General features: G+C 50.2%; 1 protein-coding gene across 5 annotated transcripts in view; it reads right to left on the bottom strand.

The window, feature by feature from the left end:
* LITAF (lipopolysaccharide induced TNF factor) overlaps positions 1–25,417 on the bottom strand; it is a 112,823-nt gene that overhangs the window by 63,317 nt on the left and 24,089 nt on the right. For 3 of the 5 annotated variants that reach the window (XM_060078547.1, XM_060078550.1, XM_060078549.1), the window contains 2 exons: positions 17,564–17,674; positions 15,993–16,325 (listed from right to left, as the gene is read on the bottom strand). The gene's annotated coding sequence lies outside the window, so the exon portion shown is untranslated. Of the gene's footprint in view, positions 1–868; positions 930–1,775; positions 1,880–15,992; positions 16,326–17,563; positions 17,675–25,417 lie in introns of those variants that run through there. The other 2 variants (XM_060078551.1, XM_060078546.1) reach the window with 2 other exon arrangements.

Below are 25,417 nucleotides of genomic sequence, written 5' to 3'. Positions count from 1 at the left end.
TTCTACAACCAGCCAAACCCTTCTGTGCCTCTTCTAAACTGTTTAATATGTTCAGTAGATTTTCAATTGGAACTATATTCCGTCGGGGAGAAGAGAAATTCCTGAAAGTGGACCCTTAATGGGCTCCCTATGAGCACATATTTCATATATCTTTAACTCATGCAATCCTCATCATGACCCAAATAGCTGTATAGCATTGTATGATTAAGATATCTTTTGGTTGCAAGGGACGGAAACCTACATCAGAGGGAATTTACATGTTTGAAAAGTTCATGGTAAGGACCTCAGACATGGCTGGATCCAGGAGCTCAAATGCTGTCATGAGAATCTCTCCATCTCTTCTCTGCTCTCTTCCGTGACTGTTTCATTCTCAGTCAGGCCCTTCTCTTATGGTTGCAAAGATGGTACCCAGCAGTTCCAAGCCTCCAGTCACCAAGCGACCCTGGTGGAAAGAGAATACCTCTTTCCCAAGAGTTTTAGCAAAAGTCCCATGACTGAATTTCATTGGTCCAGCTTGGGTCATGTGCCCATCCTTTGACCAATCACTATGTCACTATGGTTAGGCTGATTAAGCAAAGTCCCAGAATTTAGGACTTACTCCTCCAAATGGTGTGAGTCAGTTCCATAATATTGGGTTGCTCAAAAGATGTTAAGGAAAAACCCGAATGAACTTTTTGACCAACCCAATACTTGTGAGAAAAATCTCATTACTTTCCTAAGTCTGATGAAATTGGGATCTGATCCCCCTTACCAAGGGGGCAGGCTTTGGCCACTCAGAAGCTTGTTTCCCCAGATAGTTCCCACAAGCTTCTCCCAGATAGCCTGGTTCCATCCCCCTATGGCCCCAGGAGTAGACAATATCTCTTACCTTTGCTGCCAAATCTTCCCTTCCTAGCCCCACCCCAGGCTCTTGGAGCTGAGCTGTGCACATGACCAAGGCTGGCCATGGTGACTGCTTCAGTAATGAGCATGTGACTTAAGTTGAGCCAGAGAGGAAATGTATTGTATGATTTCCTATTCAACAAGAGGAAATCTCCACTAGGCTGGTGAGATGGAAGCCTGGCCTATGATGCACCATCTTTGCCAGCAGATGGTGAGAGCCCACCTAAGAATTAAGCCCCCACAAAGGAAAGCAGAGTCAAGAGACAGAGACAGATCCCCAACAACCTGCCTGAGCCCCTGGATCCAGCTGTTGCACTCCTGACTTTCCGGTGACACAGAACAATACATTTTGCTTCAATGTAAGCTAATTTCAGTGGGATTCTGTTATTTGCAGCTAGATGAATCCTGACTAATGTATGAGACTTCCAAAAAACCAAGGCCCCTTGATTCTCCACTAGCCCAAGACAAACACAGCCCTTCAGAATGCAAAGTTGGTCCTTGAGAGGGATGGAGGGAGGGAAAATATCTCTCATTCTTTTGTGATGACTCAATAGCTAAAAGAAGCCCTGGTTCATTTCTCAAGCAGGTTATCCTGGCTGACAAACATTACTCATTCCAGCCCCAACCAAACCTGAGGTTGGTGTGGCCCCAGAGAACTTGCTATACTCTAAGCCTCCACAGATTTTCCACATTCATGTGAAAAGCCTGTGTCATTGCTCCTTTCTCCTCCAGCTCAGAGTCCTGGGAGCTGGGTTTTCTAGAGCTCCAAGAAAACACCTTACAGAATGTCCAGCCAAATCAACACACAAAAAATGCTTACAATGCCCAAGAGGCCACCGGAGATCTTGCCTCTACAGAGAACGCCCAGAGAAGTTGTTCTGGCCCCTTCTTACCGAGTGATGGGCTAGCACAGGACTTCAGAACCGAGGAGGCAGGTCAGTAGGGGCCAGACGAGGAAGCTCTGGCTGAGCCAAAGAGGCAAGACTCTTTCTGGAAGGACCTAGGGTGTACGGGAAGATTTTCAGTTGGGGAAATCAGACACGACTTCATCTTAGGTTAGGTTCCCAAGAGACGGAGCCCGAGACGGGGATTTTGGGTGCACGTGGCTTTTTGAGGGGGAGGTTCTCAGGAGGAGGCTGTGTCATTCCCTCTGGGCTGGAGCGGAGCGTGGGTAAGATGGCTGTGAGTCACTGGCCACCAACACTCACGGCAGCTGGCACACAGCAGCCTGGTAAAGAGGATTTGGGCAGCCCCATCCTTCCTCCTCAGGACCACACACCTGCTTTCAGGGAAGGGTTGCACCTGGCGGGGATGGGGATTCACCAGTGATGGCATAGCGCAGTGGTTGAGAGCCCAGAACCTTGGGGGCAGGCAGAGCTGGGTTCGAATCCGGGCTCTGGGACACCTCAGGCACCCATCGGAACCTGCAGAGGTGCGCAGCTCCCAGGACGAGGGCGGATGAAACATGATCGTGTGTTAGGTACCCCTCCATCCAGAGCCCAGCACGTGGTGGGTGCCCCACAAGTCTCGGCTTTGTACACATCTCTGAGTGTCCCGGGCCTGAGGGCCGTGGTGGAAGTTCTGGGGTGTATGGGGGGTGCGGGGGGTCTTCCTATGCCTTCCCAACACCTACAGACACTGACTGACCTACGTGTGCCAGGCGTTACCAGACCCCTGGCTTTTGGGGTGTCTAAACCTTCTCTGTTGGGGATTCCTGGCTCCCCACTTTCCTTCCCACTCTCAGTCCCTCTGGGTGGGAAAGTACCCTGACTGGCATGAGAATCAGGTCTGGAACACAAAACTGGAGTGGGGTGGGGTGATTCTAACAGAGGAGCAACTCAGTAAGAGATGAAGGAAGTCTGGTCTTAGTCTTGAACCAGAATTGCTTCAAATCCTCCAATGACCACTAAGACCCGGAGGACAAGTCCCAGCTCCTCATAGGCCATGCTCAAGGGGGAGGCCTCTTGGGCCTCTTGGGCCTCAGTGCTCACCATGGCCCCCTCCTGTACCTTGGCTGCTCAAAATACCTCTCCCATTGTTCCACATGCTCCTGTCCCTGGGCCTTTGCATGTGCTGTTCTCTCTGCCTGGAATGCCTTCCCCTCCTTCTCCAGGGCTACTTGTCCTTCTGCTCTGGCCTCAGGCCTCCCCTGACTCCAGGAAGCCTTCCCTGACCCCGGCTCCTGTGGGTGGGCCCCTCCTTCCTGTTCCCTTCCCACCTCCCCACCCTGTGCCATCTCCCTCCTTGTTCACTTGCCTCCCCAACAAGACGGAGCAGCCCAGAGGGCAGCTGTCAGCCTTGACTGACTTGGTGTTGGCTGTGCCAGATACGGTGTAGATGCTCAGGAAATGGGTGTGGCATGAATGAATGAAAGCCAGTGAGTGGGGTGGGCGGCCCCCCTTGGCCAGTGACTAGTCAGGTGCCGCCACAAATTATATCCACTTACGTTGCACCAAGTAACACGCTAAGCCAGTGACACTGTCCTCTAAGCTGACTTTGACCATGGTTTGTGACAGCCAAACATTCCCAGATATACTTACGTATAATATACACCCTCCCCACCAAATTAAAACTGGCCATTGCTTTGGATGCATGGGTGACAGGTACCATCCCACGAGTAGAAATAGCCATGATGATAACAATCATTGCTGCTCTGGATGTACCCAGCTCGGCTAAGCATCATCTGAGTATTTTTATTATTATTTTCCCTGTTTTACGTTTGTGGAAGCTGAGGCCCAACACGGTTAAAGTTACCTGCCCACAGCAGGTGGTGGAACAGGGATTAAACAGAAAACAAATGACCAAGCTACAGTTAACTGTGCACCGCATGGGGCGGTGGTGTATCAGTTTCCTGGGGCTGCTGCAACAAATTACCACCAACCTGGCTTAAAACAACAGAAATGTATTCTCTCACAGTTCTGGAAGCCAAAAATTTGGAATCAAGGTGTTACTGGGGTTATGCTCCATCTGGAGGCTTTAGGGGTGAATTCTTCTTGCCTCTTCCAGCTTCCGGGGGGGCCCAGGCACTCCTCGGCGTTCGGCGTCATGACTCCCATCTCTGCCTCCATCTTCACATGGCCTTCCCCTCTGCGTCCCTGTGCCTCAAATTCCACCCCCCCCACCACCATCTCCTTTCTCTTATAAAGACACCAGTCACTGGATTTAGGGCCCATCCTAAATCCAGGAAGATCTCATCTCAAGATCCCTAATTTGATGACATTTGCAAAGACCCTATTTCCAAATAAGGTCACATTTACAGGTACCGGCGTTAGGATGCGGACATATCTTTTAGGGGGTTACTATCACTGCACTACAGGTGAGCAGGAACAAGCCATCAGCTGCCCCACCTCCACGGGGCTGAGAAAGATGAGGAGGGGGGCTTGCCCAGGGAGAGGAGGAGACGGGCACAGAGATCAGCAGGGACAGAGAGGCCACCAGGCTTCATTCCCCACTGGAAACCCCATTTACAGAGGAGGAAGCGGCCAGGGAGGCTGTGAGGCCACACAGGTCCCACTCAGGACAAATAGCTGTCTCTGACCCTGTGATCCCTGGAGCCTCTCTGGACCCTGTGGGCCAGCATTCTGGCGCATGGGGTCCCTTGGACCGGTCTTGGGGAGGCCTCGCCAAGCCAGACCAGGATGCTGGCCGGAATCCAGGTCCAAGGCAGACGCCGCCCAAGCCCTGCTTTTGGTTCTGCAAATGCCACCGGCCCTGCTCCCTCGAGGATGGAGAGTCCGGCCCCTGTCCGCATGACCATGCTGTGCCCTCAGCCCCCACCAGCGGTCGGAGTTTTCCATGCGCCTCCCCGACACCCAAAAGGCTGAATGCCTAGAATTCTGCAGGAATTCCCACAGCGGCCCCCGCCCCCTCTGGGTCTCCAGTGAAGGAAACAAAGGCCCTCTGCGGCCTGGGGCCGTGGATGGGGGAGGCCCAGGGCAGTCACTGGGGCTGTCATTCCTGGAGGTTTGCTCTTAGACAGGAAAGGATGGCGCCAGAATGGGCCCTATAGATGTTTGCTATGATTATGATATAAACACACAGGTATGTATGAGGCTACGTACCTACACGTAGAGACACATGTAGAGAGACATATGTAACCCCGAATAAAAACTCACATGCAAATAGATACACAGATACATGGGTACCTACGTGCACACACACACAGAGGCACTCACACACACACGTACAGATATACACACAATATAAAACTGGATGCACGTAGGCCACACGCAAGCGTGCACACAAAGTGATGCTCACACACGTACCCACATGCGTGCACACAGACACCAACCCGCACAGGGGGACCATCCCAGCCAGCCCTGCATCTGGCCCACTTCCTTTTCAGTACTTCCCCTCCCCCAGCTCCACCACTCCATTGCCCAGCTGTGTATAAGACACATCTGGCCGTGGCCATAGGCACCGGAGTCCTTCCCCGACTCTTGAGAGGCGCCTGTGTCATCTCTCAGGTTATAACATGCTGTCACACACAGGCTGGTTTCTGTCTGTCTGACCAGACACCCCACTGCTGGGCCCAGAGTCTGGTTTCAGGACTCTCAGCTGCACAGCCTGGGACCCTTCTCCCCTCCATCTCCCTGCATCCCCCTCTGCTGGGCCCCATTTCCCAAAGTGGGAAACGAAGCCCAGGTCCCAGCAGCCTCTGACCCCACTCCTCTCCCCACTCCTCTCTCTGTCTCTCTCTGTCACACACACACACACACACACACACACACACACACACACACACACACACACACCCAGGGAAAACAGATCACAAACCCAAACTGCAGTAGCTCCCTCCCACCTCCCTCATCCCGATTAAGGATCAGTGTCACCAGGGCGACACCTTTTGCCACCAGTGCGCAACTCCTGACCCTGTAGATTGAAACCTTTTGTCTGTGGGACCACAAAGGGCATTTCTGACCCAGAACTCCTGGCTTTCTACTCTCCCAAGGCCTGTGCTGTGGGCTGGCCCCCAGCATTGCCACCCTGGGAAGAGTGGACTCGGGGCAGCAGCGCAAAGACCGTGGGTGCTTCTGGAGAGGAAGCAGGAGGGCAGGGAAGAGCTAGACAGCGAGGCCATCCAGGCGGGGGGCCCGTCCTCCCCGAGCCTCAATGTGCTCGTCTGTAAAGGGGCTAAGAACAGCACCATCTGCACTGGGCGTTGCTTGGGGCTGCCCAGGCTGCGCCCCTCCCCACGCTTGAAGAAATTTCCACCTTCATGGGTCTCAGTGGGAGAAAGCCCTGCTTCCCACTGGGGACCCTGAGGATGGCAGCCTGGCGTTTTGTCAGCCTCCTGGCAGCTAGGATGGGGGCACATGCCCCTGGCTGGGGCAATCAGTACACAGGTCCCAGAGTGGCACTAGTGCCACTAAGCAATAGGGATGGGAGCTCCACCACAGGGACAGGGTGGCAGGGACACCCACCCCTGGGGCCAGGCCTGCAGCCATGGGGCAGAACCCCATCTGAAGTTTCCAGGCATAAGTTTGCTGCCCACTTTCTAGACTGTAGTCAGCACTGGGGCTGAGTTCTCCAGTTTTCTTCCTGTTCCAAGAGATTCCTTTCAGCTTATATCAGCCGGGTCTGTTTCTGTTGCTGGCTGCCGGGTCCAGGGCTCATCACGGCCCCTTAAGACTGCTGTGGGGAGTGGGTAAGACAATCCAACCTGCTAGCCGGGCACCTCAGCACATCACACTCCCTCTCTGGGCCTCAGTCTCCTCAGCTGTAAGATGGGCTGATAATAGTTCTCCACCCCCTGTGACATAATAAGAAATAGATATTTGGTCTCTGCCCCCAGCTCCTGACACAGAGCTCCTAAAACCCTTGTAATCTCCCGAGTGATAGGAGAGTGTTTTGTTCTAATGAGGTGGCTCTTGGCAGGCACCCGGGGTGAGGGCTGGTCACCAAAAAGGCCAAACCATGATTAGAAGCTTGGAGCTTTCAGCCTCACCCCCATCCTCAGGGAAGGGAGAAGGGCTGGAGACTGAGTTAATGATCCATCATGCCTACATGATGAAGCCACGATAAAAATCCCCAAAGTATGGGGCTCGGAGAACTTCTGGGCTGAACACATCCATGTGCTGGGAGGGTGGTGAACCCCATCTCCATGGGGACAGAAGCTCCTGTGCTCAGGACCCTTCCAGACCTTACCCTGTGTATCTCTTTATCTGGCTGTTCATCTGTATCCTTTATCATATCCTTTCTGATAAGCTGGTAAATGCAAGTGTTCCTGAGTTTTGGGAGCCATTCCACCAAATTATCAAACGTGGGCGGGGGCTGTGAGAACCTCTGACTTTGTGGGCAAGTCAGACCGAAGTAGGGGCGCTCTGGGGAACTCCTGTGGCTGGCATCTGAAGTGTGGGCGGTCTGCGGGACCGAGCCTGTGGTCTGATACCCAACTCCAGGTGGGTAGTGTCAGAATTGAACTGAATTATATGATACCCGGTTGGTGTCTGGAGAATTGGTTGGTGTGGAGGAAAACCCCACATATTTGGTGTCAGAAGTACCGTGAGTAGACAGCTTTCTTTTATCCTCATGGGGATGGTGTGAGGATTAAATGAGATAACGCAGGAAGAATTTGCCATGGGTAGCATTTGCCTTAACATGGTAACAGCAATGATTTATTTGGTTTTTATGAAATAAGAACTGAGTGGGGGTCCTCAAATTCAGAGAATCTGTAGATCTGGATAGGAAAAAAATTATGTTTTTGTTTTCACTAGCCTATAACTGAAATCTAGTGTCTAACTTCAGTTCCTGAGGTAGCAACATCCATGGACCTGTGACTTTGTCACCAACAAGAATTGCAAGTATTTTTATATCCTATGACTGTCATATATATGACATAGCTGGCTTCTTTTGTAACCTGTGTGGGGTTTTTTTGCATTGAAAAAGACTATTCTGAATTTTTTTTTTTTTTTTTTCTTTTTGCGGTATGTGGGCCTCTCACTGTTGTGGCCTCTCCCGTTGCGGAGCACAGGCTCCAGACGCGCAGGCCCAGCGGCCATGGCTCACGGGCCCAGCCGCTCCGCGGCACATGGGATCCTCCCAGATCGGGGCACGAACCCGTATCCCCTGCATCGGCAGGCGGACTCTCAACCACTGCGCCACCAGGGAGGCCCTGAAAAAGACTATTCTGAATATTAAACTTAGTTATTAAAATACATGCCAAGGGCCTCCCTGGTGGCGCAAGTGGTTGAGAGTCCGCCTGCCGATGCAGGGGATACGGGTTCGTGCCCCGGTCTGGGAGGATCCCATATGCCGCGGAGCGGCTGGGCCCGTGAGCCATGGCCGCTGAGCCTGCGCGTCCGGAGCCTGCGCGTCCGGAGCCTGTGCTCCGCAACGGGGGAGGCCACAACAGTGAGAGGCCCGCATACCGCAAAAAAAAAAAAAAAAAAAAAAAAAAAAAATGCCAAAAAATACATGCCAAACTGTTTAAAGGGACGGGTACTGATGTTAGCAACTTATTTTGAAATTTATCAAAAAATAAAATAAAATGGCTAGATAGAGTTATAGATGGATGGAGAGGTAGAAAGATGGAGGAATGGAGAGATAGAGAGATGGAGGGATGGATGGATGAAAAGATGAGTAGAGGGATGGAGGGATGAGGGATGGATGGATGGATAGATATAACAACATGCTATCTAGGTGTTCACTGCTCAAGTCTTTCAATTTTTCTGTATGTTTGAACATTTTCACAATAAAATGTTGGGAGAAGATTTCTAAAAGAGAGAAAAGAATGAAACCGAGAAAGAAAAAGACATTCAAAGCCTGAAGAAAGAAAGAAGACTCATCTTAAAGATCATCTTTATCATTGAGTCCTTATCAAAGTCAGAGTATACAGAGAAGAAAATGAACAAAAGAAGCACCAAAAGCAGACACATAATGCAGGACTTAAGTAACTGTAACATTAAGGGGGGAAAATTAAGTTTTCCCTATAAAGAAAGTTCAATGTCTAGGCTGTATTGTCCATGTGATGCCCACTGGCCACCTGTGGCCACTGAGCAGTTGAAATACAACTGGTCAGATCTGAGATGTGCTGTAAAATATACACCGGATTTTGAAGACTTAGTACCAAAAAAAGAGAATGGAAAATAGCTCTGGAATATTTTAAAATATTGATTACATGTTGAAATGTTAATATTTTGGATATATCAGATTAAATACAATATATTGTTAAAATTAATTTCCCCTGCTTCTTTTTTTTTTTTAAATGCAGCTATAAGAAAATTAAGATGACATATGTGGCTAAATTAGTTATATTTCTACTTGGTAAGACTGGTTTAAAGGAAGTGTCCACTGTGAAAATTCTGAGTTTACCAAGCTGCATGCATTTCTCTTATGCTTCTAGAATTATTCTTCTTTCAGTGGTTGACCAGACATGGATACGCCAAGGGAATAATTGTTGCCCTTTGCTTACCTTTGGGGGAGTACCTGCTTTTTCCATTTTTCTTGTGGTCTGTACCTCTGGGAGATACGATGTCAAACTAGTGTTTAAGATATTTGGAAATAAAATAAAATCTTTATAAAATAAAAATATTTTTTAGGACTTCCCTGCTGGCGCAGTGGTTAAGAATCTGCCTGCCAACGCAGGGGACACAGGTTCGAGCCCTGGTCTGGGAAGATCCCACATGCCGCGGAACAACTAAGCCTGTGTGCCACAACTACTGAGACTGCACTCTAGAGCCCGCGAGCCACAACTACTGAGCCTGCATGCCACAACTACTGAAGCCCGCGCACCTAGAGCCCGTGCTCTGCATCAAGAGAAGCCACGGCAATGAGAAGGCCACGCACTGCAAAGAAGGGTAGTCCCTGTTCGCCGCAACTAGAGAAAGCCTGCATGCAGCAACAAAGACCCAACGCAGCCAAAAATAAAAATAAATAAATAAATAAAAGAAAAAAAATTTTTAATATATTTTTTAGAAGAAATATCCAGTCTTAAATCAACAGAAATAAATTCAGGTACATCTTTCAGAACAAAACAAAGCATGTATTTGGAAGGGGTGCCTGGACCCCAGAAGGGTCCTCAGTGAATCAGGATGTACGAGCTGGGTCCCCTGCCCTCCAGCCCTTTGAGAATCACGTGGTTTCTGACCAGGATCTTCCTGTTTTCAGATGATTCTGCCACAAACAGACGGTCATCACAAAAACATGAGGCACCATGTGACAGTCGCCTGGCCCTTCTTGTGGGCAGTGGCCCCTGCCCTGACTGGGGCAGGCACAAGGTTTGGTCCCTCTGGGCCCTGCTCCAGAGTAAGGAGACCTCGGGAGGAATCTGGCCAAGTGACAGTGGTGCCATCCTCTGGCCAGAGAGTGGCATGGAGCTAAGTCAGGGTCTGAGCACCCTGGATATTTACCCCAAAGGCAGCTTGGGAGGGGGGATACCTGGGCTCTGGGAGGTGGGGCCAGGCAGGGTCAGCCGTCACTACTGTCAGCAACTTATTGCGAGGCATTTCCTGGATTGGGGCTCCTCTTGTACTGCTCACCTCTCCAGGCCGGAGCCTTTCTCTTCTTTATTAACATATTTTAAGCATGTTCCAGGTGCTGTCACCAAACATCATCTCATTTCATCCCTACTCATCCTTGAAGAAGGAGCTATCATCACATTTCCTAATTCACTGATAAGAAAACTGAAGCACAGAGAGGTTAAGTGACTGGTCTAAAGTCACACAGCTCAGGACCCACAGTCTTTTTTTTTTTTTTTTTTTTTTTGCGGTATGTGGGCCTCTCATTGTTGTGGCCTCTGCCGCTGCGAAGCACAGGCTCCGGACGCGCAGGCTCAGCAACCATGGCTCACGGGCCCAGCCGCTCCGCGGCACGCGGGATCCTCCCGGACCGGGGCACGAACCCGTGTTCCCCGCATCGGCAGACGGACTCTCAACCACTGCGCCCCCAGGGAAGCCCAGGACCCACAGTCTTGACAACCACTCTGTGCTGCCTCTTCGCGGAAGGGTCAGAAACCCAGGTGCTCCATTCCAATAAACCAATTCCTACCAGAGAGGGTACAGTACTGCTCACCAGCATCTCTACCCAGGAGAGCTGCTCCTCCCCCAGGTGCCCCACATCCTCAGGGCATCACCACCCACCAGTCACCCAGCCAGACACTCAAGCCTGACAACGCTTCCTCCGCAGTCATAAGTGTCTCTGGCGTCAGGCCCTTTCTCTCCAACCCTTCCCCTCACTATCAACTGTGTGACCTGGGGCAAGTCACTTGACTTCTCTGTGCCTCAGTTTCCCCATCTGTAAAACGGGGATAATGATAGGTCTATCTCATAGAATCATCATGAGGTCAAAGTGATTTTTGTTTGTTTGTTTATTTTGGCTGCATAGCACAGTTTGTGGGATCTCAGTTACCCAACTGGGGATTGAACCCGGACTACGGGTGAAAGCCCAGAATCCTAATCACTAGGCCACCAGGGAACTCCCACAGTGATTTTTAAATTAAGAAACACACACACGCACATAACACTGTAAATCAACTGTACCTCAATAAAAGTTTAAAAAACCCAAAAAACAAAAACAAGCAAAAAAACCCCACATTGTAAAGCCAACTATACCCCAATAAAAATTAAACACACACACACGCACGCACACACACATATATATATAGGGGCTTTATCATGACACCTGTCACACAGTAAGAGCTCAGCACTATTTAACTATCATAATTATCATCTGCATCCAGAGCTCAGCACAGTGGATGGGACACCAGAGACCCCACAGCAGATGTCTGGGAGGCCAGAGATGGTTTCCTGGGAAATGCAATCATGTCCCTCCCCAGCCAGGGGTCCTGTGGTGCTGGCCCCAGGAGCCCGAACATGAAGCACGAACTCCTCAGGCTGTCCCATGAGTCCCTGCTGATGTCACCTGCCCTCTCCTGCCCACAGAGCTCCCTCCAGTGAGCTGCTGCTCCCCTGCCCTTCTCCCCACTCCCACCCCCAACGCCCTGCACAGCCGGCTCCTTCTCATGCTTCAGGGCTCAGCCCACATCCATGCCTCTCTGCCCCAGGTCACAGCACAGCCTCTGGGCCCCACAATTTGTCAGTTTGGACCTGCTTGTCTGTTGACTGTCCCCCCACTGGAATGTCGGGCTGTAAGGACCCGGGCCTCATCAGGTGCTCACAGCTGGATCCCCCCAGCAGGCACACCTGGCAGGTGCGTCAACAAGTGTTTGTGGAATGACCAAATGCTGGAATCAGTGAGGGAACAAATGGGGTCTGGTCCCAACGCTCATTTTGCAGCCTGGGAAGCCAAAGCGGAGATGAGGTGACGTCACAGGTCACATACACGGTGGGTGGTAGAGCCAGACTGAGGTTATTATTATGAAATATTTCATAAGGACAAGGGGGCACATGCCATGCAGACAGAGCTCTGGACGACTTCCTCTTTGATTTGCCACCAGCCCTGGTGACACAGGCAGCTGAAGGCTCCACGAATCACTGCCCTTCATCCCAAGCACAGTCACTCCTGTGCCAGTGGAGGGACTGGCTGCGAGGTCTTTTCATTCGATGCTGGGATGGGGGCTCAGGATGCCCCCTCTGGCAGGTCACAAGAACCCCCCATGGGACGGGAAATTACGTCTTAACAGATGAGTCACAGCCGGGGTGTAGAATGGCATCGCTGGTAAGCGTGACTCCATGACATCCATTCCAAACTCATCCCAGCCTGTTTCTCCCCTCCACGCAGCTCGGCTGTATTCAAGTCGGCTCACTGGCAAGATGCTGCCACGGAGGAAGGAAGCAAGCCCAGAGAGGACAGAGCTGGTTTGGGGTGGGCAGCCGGGACCCTTGTCCCTTGTGGAGGGAGAGAACCAGGTCATGATACCCAGAAGAGCCAGGCCCACTAGGTGCCTATAGTGCTGAGTCCTCACCTCCACCCTCGTGAAATGGGCAGAACTGTTATCTCCACTTCACGGATGCAGAAACAGGGCTCAGAGAGGTTGAGGGCTCTGCCCAGGGTCACACAGCTGGCCAGAATTACCTCGGGGCTGGAACTCCAGAGCCTTACACGCAGCGTTCCAGCTGACTGCAATCCACACTCCACCACGTGCCAAGTGTTTAGAACACGTCACTGCCTTTAGTTCTTTTTACAACAAACCTATGAGCTACGTGCTATTGTTATCCCTGTTTTACAGAGGAGGAAACTGAGGCTTGGATAAAGGAGACCATTTGCCCAGAGTCCACAGTCGGCGGCTGACAGGGGTGGGATTCGAACCCAGTGCATCTCCAGGGCGCATGAGCTTCCCTCTGCACCCGAACTCCTCCTTCATCATCGACTCTTGGCTTCTGCACAGTTGGGCAGGAGCTGGCGGGCTGACCCACACAGTGACCTCTGGGCCAAGGACACGGGTCTGCAACCACCTTCCTGCCCCAGGGCTGCTTTCTCAGGCCTCCAGCTCTCCCAGCATTTGTGTAACTGGTCATTTTATTCACTTGTATGGCCTCCTGCCTTAGCCCTGCCTGATCCCCCATCCCCAGGAGCCCCTTTGAAAGAGTAAACGGAGCTGGAATGAGGGACTGATGCTGAGGGATGGACAGATAGCCAGACAGCCTGGAGGCAGATGAGGACACAGCCGAGGGACTCAGACAACTACGGTGAGTGTGAGAAAGCAGGTGATATACACGTGAAATGCTGGCGGCAGATGTGAGCAAGGTAGATAAAGGAACCTGGGTCACTGCAGAGCAGAACAGAAATAAAAATGCTGATTTATCACCAGCTGGACACGGCCCCCTGGAGGCTAAGTGTGTGACTTTTAAAGAAATACCCTGAAAAATGGGTCTGGCTCAGCCGAGAGCCTTGGAATCCTTTTTGTTTTTTCTAATAGCCGAGATATAATTTACATACCATACAGTTCACCCATTCAGAGTGTACATTTCAATGATTTTTAGTATATTCAGAGTTGTGCAACCATCACACAGTCAATTTTAGAACATTTTCATCACCTCAGAAAGAAACCCCGTACCTTTTATTATCACCTCCCTGTTCCTTGTGCCCACTCCCCATAGCCTTAAGCACCCACTAATCTTTTAGTCTCTATAGATTTGCCTATTCTGGACATTTCCTATGAGTGGAATCATGTACTTTGGGGCCTTTTGTGTCTCTAGCATCATGTTGTCAAGCTTCACCCATGTTGTAGCATGTAGCAGTACTTCATTTCTTGGGGAGGGATAAATTAGGAGTTTGGGATTAACAGATACTACTATATATAAAATAGATAACCAACAAGGACCTACTGTAGAGCACAGGGAATTCTATTCAATATTTTGTAATAACCTAAAATGGAAAAGAATCTGAAGAAGAATATAGATATATATAACTGGATATAAATAGAATATAGAATATATATAGGTCACTTTGCTGTATACCTAAAACTAACACAAAATTGTAAATCAACTATACTTCAATAAAAAAATAAAAACAAAATACTTCATTTCTTTTTATTGACCAATAACATTTTGTGGTACAGATACACCACGTTTTGTTTATCTACTCATCCGGCTGACTGACATCTGGGTTGTTCCCTCCTTTGGTATTACGAATAATGCCGCTACGAACCTCCCTGTACACATTTCTGTGTGTTTCTGCTTCTCTTGGGTCCACACCTAGGAGTGGAAGTGCTGGTCATATGGGAAAGAACCTTGGAATCTTCTTCCAGATTTAGAGATCCTCCATAAACACACAGGCAAGAAATTCTACCAATAATCCCAGCACATCTTATGCAGGCTTCCTGCATGCCACGTCCTGTTCTACATTCACTTGTGGAATCTTCACAGCAATCTACTGATGAGACACTAGCTTTATCTCAATGGGACAAAGACACTGAGGCGTAACTCTGCCTGGCTCCTGAGAACCTGCTCTTAACACTAGACCAGAACAAGGTTTGTGATGGGTGAGAACAAGACCAAGGGCACCCGTGAGTCACACCCCGAGGACCTGAAGCAGTGGCTTCCCCTCCCTTCCTGGTGTGACCCCAAGGGACCAGCATCTCCCCCCGGGGAGGAGCCCACTGAGGGCCCCCAGGCCTAGCCACACCCCTCCATCCTGGCTGAGACTTTTCAAAGGAGGGGAGGGGGTGGGCTGGGGGAGACCTTTCCTCTGCCATCAGCGAATCTGACCACTTCCCTCTCCCCTCTCCCCCCACGTCGGGACAATGGTCACAAACTTGGTCCAAAAGCATTTAGTGAGCACTTACTACATGCCAGGCACTGTGCTGTGCACAGAAGATCCTGCCAGGAGCAAAACAGACACAACACCTGGAGCTGACACTCTAGGCGCGGGAAAGACAATACACTGCATAATAATAAATATATACGGCCCCCGTAGTAGCGGGTCCGTCCTGGCAACCAATGCACGCACCCCTCCTCTGTCACAGAACAAAGGACCCCATTCCCTTCCCACAGGGGACGGGTACAGCAGTGGGGTTGGCCAGGTGCCACGTGACGCACGCACACACTTAAGCAGGGCAAAGGGGCACACATTGGGTCTGAAACAGGAAGGACATCCTCACACAAGGCGATGAGGCTGAGGGGCCTCTTTAGTTCCTGGTAAGGAAGTGTTCTAGGCCCAAGGCCATTCTATGAGGCCAAGTCCAGGTTAAAAGACTGCACACTCAAGACCCCTTCCCAGCAAGAGGCAAGGCAGATCAAACCCAAACATCTACAGCTGGAGGGAAACGCAGAGATGAGCTTAGTCCAGGGTTTCTCAATATCAGCCATACTGACATCTGGGGCTGGAGAACCCTCTGCTGTGGAGGGCTGTCCCATGCACTGTAGGGTGTCAGCAGCATCTCTGCATTCTACCCACTAGATAACGGCAGCGCTCCCCACCCTGCAGCTGCAATAGCCATCCAAGTCTTCGGGGTTACAATCACCACCCCCACCAGTTGAGAACCACTGATCTAGATAAACCCTGTCCGATTACAGATGGGGAAACAGAGGCCGAGAGAGGTTAAAGATCAGAACAGCTGCCACAGACTGGGCATCTACCTGGTGCTGACCCGACGCCAAGGGCTTTAGATGTTATCATCTTGAATCTTCAGCACCATCCTAGGAGCAAGGCGTTACCACCTCCCTTTCACACATGCAGAATCTGAAGCTCAGAGAGGCCAAGAGACTTACCCCAGGCCACACAGCAGGTGAGTGGCCATCAGAGCCAGGCATCCCTGACTTGGGGCCCAAGCGGTCGCCTCCAAGAGCTGAAGGTGAGCTTCACTGAGGGAGTTTTGGTAAACAGGCAACAGTTGCTGGCAAATTCTTTAATTCCATCTGCTGACATGTCTGTCATCAACTGCAAACATCTGTGGGTTTCCACCGGGGTCCGCTTGACTCCTTCCCGTCCCCGTGGTCTGTCAGGCATGCGCAGAATGACAGGTTTCGGAGCTGATGGGCCACCTTTGGCCCGTGTTATCCCAGGTCTCAGTGGGCAGGTGGCCCTGGTGAATATGTAACCATCTGTCATAATAAAATCATAAGCTGTCAGAGCTGGATGCAGCCTCAGAACGTACCTGATTCAGCACCTGTGTTCTCCAGGCAGGAACTGGGGGCCTGGGGGGTGAGGGGAATACCATGCTCAAGGTTACACAGGGAGCTGGGGCGGGGCCAGAAGGAGGACCAGCTGAGATAGAATGCGCATACTGTACAATTCACTCTCTCACAGCGTACAGTTCAATGGCTTTTACTATCTTCCTAGAACTGTGCAACCATCCTCACAATCCATTTGAGAACACTCTCATCACCCTTCCCAAAACCACTGGCAATCATCCCACCCCACCCTCGTTTTCCCCCAACTCTCCAAGCTCCTGACAACCACTAATTTCTGTCTTTATGGATTTGCCTATTCTGAATGTTTCATGTAAATGGAATCATACAGTCTCTGGTCTTTGGTGACTAGCTTCTTTCACTTTGCATAAGGTTTTCAAGATTCATCCGTGTAACAGGGCTGCATTCCTCTTTAAGGCTGAATAATATTCCATTATATGGATAGACCACATTCTGTGTGTCTGTTCCTCCACTGATGGACATTTCCATTGTTGCCCCTAGACTGTTTTCTTGGTAACTCCCATTGATTGAGAGCTTCCTATATGCCAGCCTGAGCACCTGACTTGCAGACAGATCAAACAGCCCAGGAGGAGGCAAAATTTTTCCCATTTCACAGTCAGGGAAACCGAGGCTCAGAGGAGCCAAGGGACCAGCTCAAGGCTCCAAATCAGAGGTGTTCTCAGAGGTCCCAAACTGGCAGCCTGGGGGCCAACATGAAATGCACTCTGGTTTGGCCTGAAAAGCATTTCATAGTTGCTTGAATTAACTGCAAACATTTGAAACTTCAGGGTTTTTTGTGTTAAAAAAAAAAAAAAAGGTATTTCTAGCTTCTCTTGAAAAAAATAATAAAAATCACAACATCTAGCCACACAGGGCCTGTCTTTCCCTTTCCAGGAGTTTAGAGACAGCTGCTGAGAGATGTGCTATCCCCTCAGGACAGGACTGTGCTCTCTCCCATCCCCCGGCCCACCTGCTGGGTTAGGGTGACCCACCATCCAGCTTGCCCAGGACTGTCCCAGTTTTAAAACTGAAGGTGCAGGGCCCAGGAGACCCCTCAGTCCTAGGCAGGCGGGATGGCTGGTCACCCTAATGGCCTGGAAGCCCCATCACCTATCAACTCTGCCACCCACCACTCCCCCCAAGAATCTTACACTATAAGTCACACATCAGCTTTGGTCCAGCGTCTGGTGTTCTCAGCTGTGGTTTTCTTCTACCATTTCTCCCCCTGACCACATTCTCCAGGCCCCAACTTCTCATGTGTCCTGGGCAAAATGAGAAATATAAAGAGCCTGAATTCTTCATTAACCTGGACTTACTCCATTTCAACTCTTGTCCATTCTGAGATGGAGGCCTTCCTGCTGTTATGAACCTCCTTTCTTTTATGAAACAATAGGGGAGGGGAGGTCATTGGTGAGGTTTTTAATGTTTTCATTAGGTAAAATAAAATGTTAGCCATCTCATGTCCAACCTCAATTTTTAAAAATAAACTTTAAATTTTAGAATAGTTTTAGATTTAGAGAAAAATTGTGAAAGGAGCACAGAGAATTCGATATACTCATATCCAGCTTCCCCTGTTATTAACATTGACACATTATTATTTACTAAAGTCTGTGCTTTATTCAGATTTCCTTAGTTTTTTTCCTGAAGTCTTTTTTCTGTTCCAGGATCCCATCCAGGACACCACATTACATGTAGGTTCCTCTGGGCTGTGACAGTTTCTCAGACTTTCCTGGTTTTTGATCACCTTGACATTTTTCAGAAATATTTGTCAAGTCCCTCAACTGGGATTTGTCTGATGGTTTTCTCATGATTAGAATGGGGCTGTGGGGGCTTCCCTGGTGGCGCAGTGGTTAAGAATCCACCTGCCAATGCAGGGGACATGGGTTCGAGCCCTGGTCTGGGAAGATCCCACATGCTGCGGAGCAACTAAGCCCGTGTGCCACAACTACCGAGCCTGCGCTCTAGAGCCCGTGAGCTACAACTACTGAGCCCACGTGCCACAACTATTGAAGCCCGCGCGCCTAGAGCCTGTGATCCGCAACAAGAGAAACCACTGCAATGAGAAGCCCACACACCACAACGAAGAGTAGCCCCCGCTCACCACAACCAGAGAAAGCCCGCGTGCAGCAACGAAGAACCAACACGGCCAAAAATAAAAAAAATAAAAATAAATAAATAAATAAAGAATGGGGTTGTGGGACTTCCCTGGCCGTCCAGCGGTTAAGACTCCACTTCTACTGCAGGGGGCACAGATTGGATCCCTGGTTGGGGAACTCAGATCCTGCATGCTGTGCGGGTTGTGTATTTTGGGAGGAAGACTCCAAAGGTGAAAGGCCATTTTCATCACCATCATATCAAGGGTACGTGCCCTGAAGATGACCTATCATGGTTGGTGGTGACCTTGATCACCTGGCTGATCGAGGTAAATAATTTGGAATTCTTTTGTGTGGGAAATTCATCTCTCCTCCAAATTAAAAAGCTATCTCATATATATATATATGATATATCTATTATATATATGATATATATATATGATATATCTATTATATATAAGATATATATATATATGATATATATATATTTTTAACTTTCTATCAGCAAAGCCCCAATCCTGGCTTCACCACTGCAGGCTCCAGCTGGCCGTATGGGATTTGCCAGAGAGAGACAGAGCCCCCTCTGTGTGCCAGGCCTATGTGGGGTATTTTTATTTCACACAAAAGGGTGCTTTCTGGCAAAATCGGGCTCAGCTTCCCCAATTTACAGAAGAGGCTCAGAGACGCGAGTGAAGCCCCAGGTCACACGCTGTGAGTGGCAGCTGCTGGGTTTGAACCCACTTCTCACCTCCCTCCCCAGCCACCCCTGAGCTGGCTTGCTAAAGCTAACTGCTAGCGAGCAGGAAGACACCCAGGCCACGGAGGCGGGGAAATTATACCAGCCTGGATCCTCTGCTCTCAACCCACGGGGCCCCACCCACCCGCAGGGAGACATCCCACGGCGCGGACTTTCAGCTGCTGCTGCTCCGGAAACCTGGAGTTAGAAAGTGGAAAAGGTCTGGAGATGAACCGCAGGACGCCCCAGCCAGAAGGGTGCCACCTGGCGTCGCCCCTCCCCCAGCGCCCTTTATACGGGAACTGGTGGGCGCCCACCCACAGGGAGAAGCCTGAACATGTCTTTAAGGGAGTCTTGGCTTACTCCCCGGACCACATCCTGAGGCTCATCTTCATCATCCCCCTGCCTCCGAGCGGGGCTGGGCTGGGCAGTGGTGAAACCCGGGGGGCTACTCCTGAAGGGAAGTCTGGGAGTCCTGGACCCCACTCTTGGCCTCTAAGGTTCCCCTGGTGCCCTGGGAAATGCAGCTCAGGTTCCCCTGCAGGAGCACTGGACTGGGGGGTATCCTGAGAGGCTGATCCACCCCTTGGGAGAGCCCTTCCTGCTCTCTGGGCCTGGGGGTCCTCCTCTGTAAACTGGGGGTAAGAGATGACTCCCCGGGAACTGCCCAGTCCCCTGCTTCCAACCCGGACGCAGCTGGCCCGGCCGCCTCTGACGGGGACCTCTCGGCCTCCGTGGCGCGTCCCCTGCTCTCTGCCACCCCCTGCAGGTCATGTATGGAAGGGCAACTTGGCTGAAAGCACCCAGAAGGAGACGCGAACTGGGATTCTAGACCAGCATTCCTGGGTTCCCATCCCGGCTCTACCACCTGCTAATGGAACCTCAAGTGTGCCACTGAACCCCTCAAAACTTAACCCAATGCTTTGTCATTTATAAAATGCATATAAACAGGTGAGGAGGACATCTATGCGTCTCTGTGATAACATTTGCCCATGAAATTATTGCCTCCAGCCTTGTCCACTCTGCATCCTCAATGCTGTTGTGTCCACCCACCCATCTCTGCCCGGGCTGGGCCTTCAGCCTCTCTCCTGAATCACTGCCTAGACCTTCAAGTGGCCTCCAGTCTCCACTTTAATCCACCATCCTAACTCCACCCAGGGTTCTCTTTCTAAAACACAGATCTCATGAGTAACTCTCCTGCTTGCAATACTCAGTGGTCCTCTATCGATAAAGTCACACCCTTCACAGCATTCAAAACCTTTTCCCTCATATCTGTCAGAATGGCTATTATCAAAAAGAAAAGAGATAACAAGGGCTGGCGAGGATGTGGAGGAAAGCGAACTCTAGTGCATAGTTGGTGGGAATGCAACTTGGCTCAGCCACTATGGAAAACAGTATGGAGGCTCCTCAAAAAATTAAAAATCTAAATACCATATGACCCAGCAATTCCACTCCTGGGTATACATCCTAAGGAAATTAAACCACTATCTGAAAAAGATACCTGCATGTTCATTGCAGCGTTACTTACAGTAGCCAAGACATGGAAACCACTGAAGTGTCCATCGATGGATGAATGGATAAAGAAAATGTGGTATACATATACAACGGAATAGTACTCAGCTATAAAAAAGAATGAAATCTTGCCATTTGTTACAACATGGATGGACCTTGAGGGCATTATGCTGAGTGAAATAAGTCAAAGAAAGAAAAATACTGTATGATCTCACTTTATATGTGCCATCTAAAAAAGCCGAATGATACAGAAAACAGACTGGTGATTGCCAGAGGCCAGGGGGGCAGGTAGGACTGGGGAGGCATGAAATGGGTGAAGGGGGTCAAAAGGTACAAACTTCCAGTTATAAGATAAATAAGTTCTGGGAATATACAGCATGGTGATTATAGTTAACAATAATGTATTGTATAGTTGAAAGCTGCTGAAAGGAGATCTTAAAAGTTCTCATCACAAGAAAAAAAAATGTAACTATGTGAGGTGATGAATGTTAACTAAACTTATTGTGGTGTCATTTTACAATATATACATATATCAAATCATTATGATGTATGCCTGGAATACAATATTACATGTCAATTGTATCACAAAAAAACCCAAAAAAACCTGTTAGACCCAGGCCTTGTCTTGTCTCTGATCCAACCATTTACCATTTCTTTTTCCATCCTAGGCTCCTGCATATGAATCCACTGGCACCTTCTGCACCCCCTCACCCTATGGTGATTCCCAAATCTGGCCTTTGCATGTGCTATTCCTGCTGCTGGAAGACATTGCCTGTATCTCTGTCCACTATTTGTCATTCAGGATACAGCTCAAATGTCCCCACTGCTGAAAAGCCTTCTTTCCTTCCCACTCCCTGCCCTGCCCTGCCCTGCCCAGAGAAGAGTGGGTCCCTCCTTTGACTTGTCCTTCAGGCATCTGCTCGGGATCCAGCTCCTCCAGGAAGCCATCCCTGACCACCCCATACCCCCAAGGTCTTGAGTTGGGATAGTGTGCCTTTGGTCTGTCTGACCTTGGGTACTGAGCCCTGTGAGGTCAGGGACTGTGTCTGAGTACTCGGGTATCCCTGGCACCCAACCATGGCCCGGCATGGAGGAAGAAGTCAGTTGGGGTTTGGTGGATGGGTGAATAAATAAATGAATGAATGAATGAAAGAATTTGGACAAGCAAGTTAGAACTGGTGATCACAAGGAAGGGTTCTTGAGTGCTACTTGGAGGACCCCTTGGCTTCATGGGAGGTAGAAAAGGCTTTGCTCTGACACAGATCATGGCTCCTTTGACCCCATCTAAGCCTGTTTCTCCACAGGCAAACTTGGGAAATCATTAAGCCATTGCCCAGGTGGTTATAAGGATTGACTGGGATCACATTGCTATTGGTTTATAGCCTGGACCCCGAAAGCCTTATGTCAAAGCTCATGGGACCTTTAGCCTTCATGATGGGATTCTAGGAGGAAGTGTCCAGGACACACAGCGCCCAAAGTCTCCAGTGCCCACCTTCCACCCACTCCACCCCACACCGGGCCCTCTGTGCCTAACACTGGCCACCAGTCTGCTCTTCCAGCTGAGCCCCAGGCAGGCTTTTCCAGGGTCTGGGCTTTAGCCTCTCTCGGCCCCTCAGTGTCTGCAATCCTCCCTGCATCCCTGCTCCCCTGGGACATCCATCAGCGTCTGGCCAGCTGTTGTCCAGAGCAGCCACTTCTGACTGGCGCCCCCCACCATCCATCACTGCAGCCCAGGGGACTTCAGCCCAGCTGCAGCCATCAGCCCCAGCACCCATCCCGGGGCTGGGGTTCCTGGCAGCCTCTCTGCTTAACCCCAGTTCTGGAAATGGACAGCAGCTGGGTGGGGGCAGGTAGGGGAGACCCTCCATTCCAGCTGTTAGGAGGGGACACCCCTACAACTGACCTGCTGACAGAGGCCTTTTGCAGGCCACCCAAAGGGAATTAGGAGCCTTATTTTCACAGCAGCAATGACAGCTGACCTCTATTGAGTGTTTACTGTGTGTTCCGACCCTCCGCCAAGCGCACTCCCTGCCTCTGCTAATTCAATTGTCAAAACAAAAACAACCCATGACGGGGAACTTCCCTGGCGGTCCAGTGGTTAAGATCGTTGCCTTCTAATGCAGGCGGTGCGGGTTCGACCCCTGGTCGGGGAGCTAAGATCCCACATGTCTCACAGCCAAAAAACCAAAACATAAAACAGAAGCACTACTGTAACAAATTCAATAAAGACTTTAAAAACGGTCCACATCAAAAAAAAAAAAAAAAAAAAAAAAACGAAACCAACCCATGAGGTTGGTTCTGTTATCCCACTTCATAGGTGTGGAGACAGAGGTTCAGAGAGATGCTGTGACTTGCCCACAGTCATGCGGCGGGGAAGTGCCACAGCTGGGACTCAGACCCAGACTGAATGATTCTGGAATCCACGCTCTTTCTACCCTACACAGGTGCCTGAGTGGAAGTACATGAAAGACAGAGGGAAATAAGAACTGGGGTGGAGGGGAAAGAGGGATTCCTGCTCAGAGAGGCATTCCTTGGGAGCTTTGAGAGATGGGCAAGATGTGGGTGGGCAGAGGACTGATGGGGATGTGTGCTTAGCAGGGGGAGCACCTTGAGCAAAGGCATGGAGGTGGGAGCCTGAACCACCATCAGCGCAAAAGGGCGAGAGTCAGCGAGATATACAAGACACACACGCAGTGTGAGGCTTGTAGGTGATGTGGATGTGTGTCAATGACTGCATTTGTTAGTGATCGTGACTCTGTGTGTGTATATGTGTGTGTGTGTGTGTGTGTGTGTGTGTGTGTGTGTGTAAAATTATGAAAGGCTTTGAAATGGGCAAAGAAGATGACTGGTGTCTTGCCTAGTGCACCCTTCTGGGTTATCTTGGCCTTTCATCATCTTCAAGGTATTTCACACGATGTAGAAAACCGACTGTAATGAAAATGATTCTCCTCCATAGAAATGCAAATTACTTGCATCCGGTAGAGACACAATTGATTTTTGCCCTGGCACACTGACTAGTTTTGCACCTATTTGTAAGTTCATTTCAGCACTCCTAATTGCCTGCGTTTGCATGTGCGTGCACTTTTTAATCCTCCTTTGAATTGGCTGTAACATCTTACTAGTTCCCTCATAAATTCATGAGTCAAATAAAATCTTTGACATATGTTCAAAGATTTTATATTTGTATGAGAGTCCTGAGTTTCCTTTCTTAAAAAGATGTTCCTTTACCAGGGCCCATGTGCCTGCCCGCTCAGGGGCTGCAAAGCCTGCACACCCCCTGCCCTCTGCCCTGGCGCCCCTCAGGCTCTGGCCTGTCCAGCTGACCACAGACAGTATCCCCCCACTGTGGTATGCCCAGACCAATCATGGTTCTTTTGACATTAGTCAGCACTTACTACACGCCCAGCACTGGACTGAGCAATTTAAATGTCTGAGATCGATTCTTTCTCCCAACACTGCTGTGAGGCAGGTGGTCTCATCACCCCCATTTGACAGATGGGGAAACTGAGGATCAGAGAGGTGAAAAAGTCAGCTAGAGAGAAAGTGCCAAGGCCAGGATTTGAACCTCAGCCATCTGACTCCCGTGCCCATGGGTTCCTCCACTATCTACAGGTGAGTGGGTTTCTCTAGCTGCTCCAGCTCAGAGAAGGTAGGAACAAGGGTTCCCAAAGGCTGAGCCCCAGCCCTGCCACAGAGCAGTAGGAGAGGCTGTTTCTCAGTGGGGAGCACCTACTATGTGCCAGGCCCCAGCCAGGCACTTCACATGCACACTCCCACAGTGTCCTCACCATAGTGAGGCAGGTCCTGCCTCATCCCCATTGGACAGAGGAGGAAACAGGCTCAGAGAGGTTAAGCAACTTGTCCAAGGTCACAGAGCAGAGCTGGGATTTGAACCCAGGTCAGTGTGTCTCCCAAGTCCGGTCCAGGTTCAGTCTGCCTTCTCCCGGCCTGCAGGGAGGTCACTTATCCCAGCCGGGGTTCAGAGGGGACTGCAGTCAGCAGTGGTGGACACTGGTCCCCTCCCCGACCTGCTTCCTGCCTGGGAGATACAGACAGTCCCTTCAGAAGGAGCTGGAGTTTGGAGGGCCAGGTGTGCCAGACCCACCCTGCCCCCTTCTCCAAGAATGGTCTGGGGCCTCCCAATCAGCTGAAATTGGGGCTTCGCTGCTGTCTGCCTGCTCCTCCATACCTCAGCCTCAGTTCCCACACCCGGAATCCTGCTCCCACCACCATGCACAAAGCCTAGCTCACTTGTTAAACCACATAGCACAAGGTTAAAAGGAGCCCGCGGTGCTTCCTGTCTCAGTAAGTGGCACCTCCACCCACACACGAGCACAGCTGTTATGCACGCCCATAGCACCAGGAACTCCTGGGTAACATGTATCACAGTTATGACTGAAAATCCCACGAGGTCCTCTCAGTTTCACTGTGAACCTGAAACTGCTTCAAAAAATTAAAGTCTTAAGAGACAGTTGTTTTTCTCTAATCCCATGAGAGTATCTAAGAATCTGTCCCCAAAATACAAATCCATGTATGCACAAGGTTTTGTTGTTGCCATTGCAGCACTAATAGTATCAGCAAAGACTGGAAACAATACAAACATGTACCAAGAGGAAACTGGTTGAATAAAATGGACATCCACATAAGAGAGCACTACACAGCTG

The sequence above is a fragment of the Mesoplodon densirostris genome, chromosome 16 (assembly GCF_025265405.1).
Source record: "Mesoplodon densirostris isolate mMesDen1 chromosome 16, mMesDen1 primary haplotype, whole genome shotgun sequence".
NCBI classification, from domain to species: domain Eukaryota; kingdom Metazoa; phylum Chordata; class Mammalia; order Artiodactyla; family Ziphiidae; genus Mesoplodon; species Mesoplodon densirostris.
Note: the sequence above shows the minus strand (reverse complement) of the source record. Positions and strands in the feature narration are given on the sequence as shown.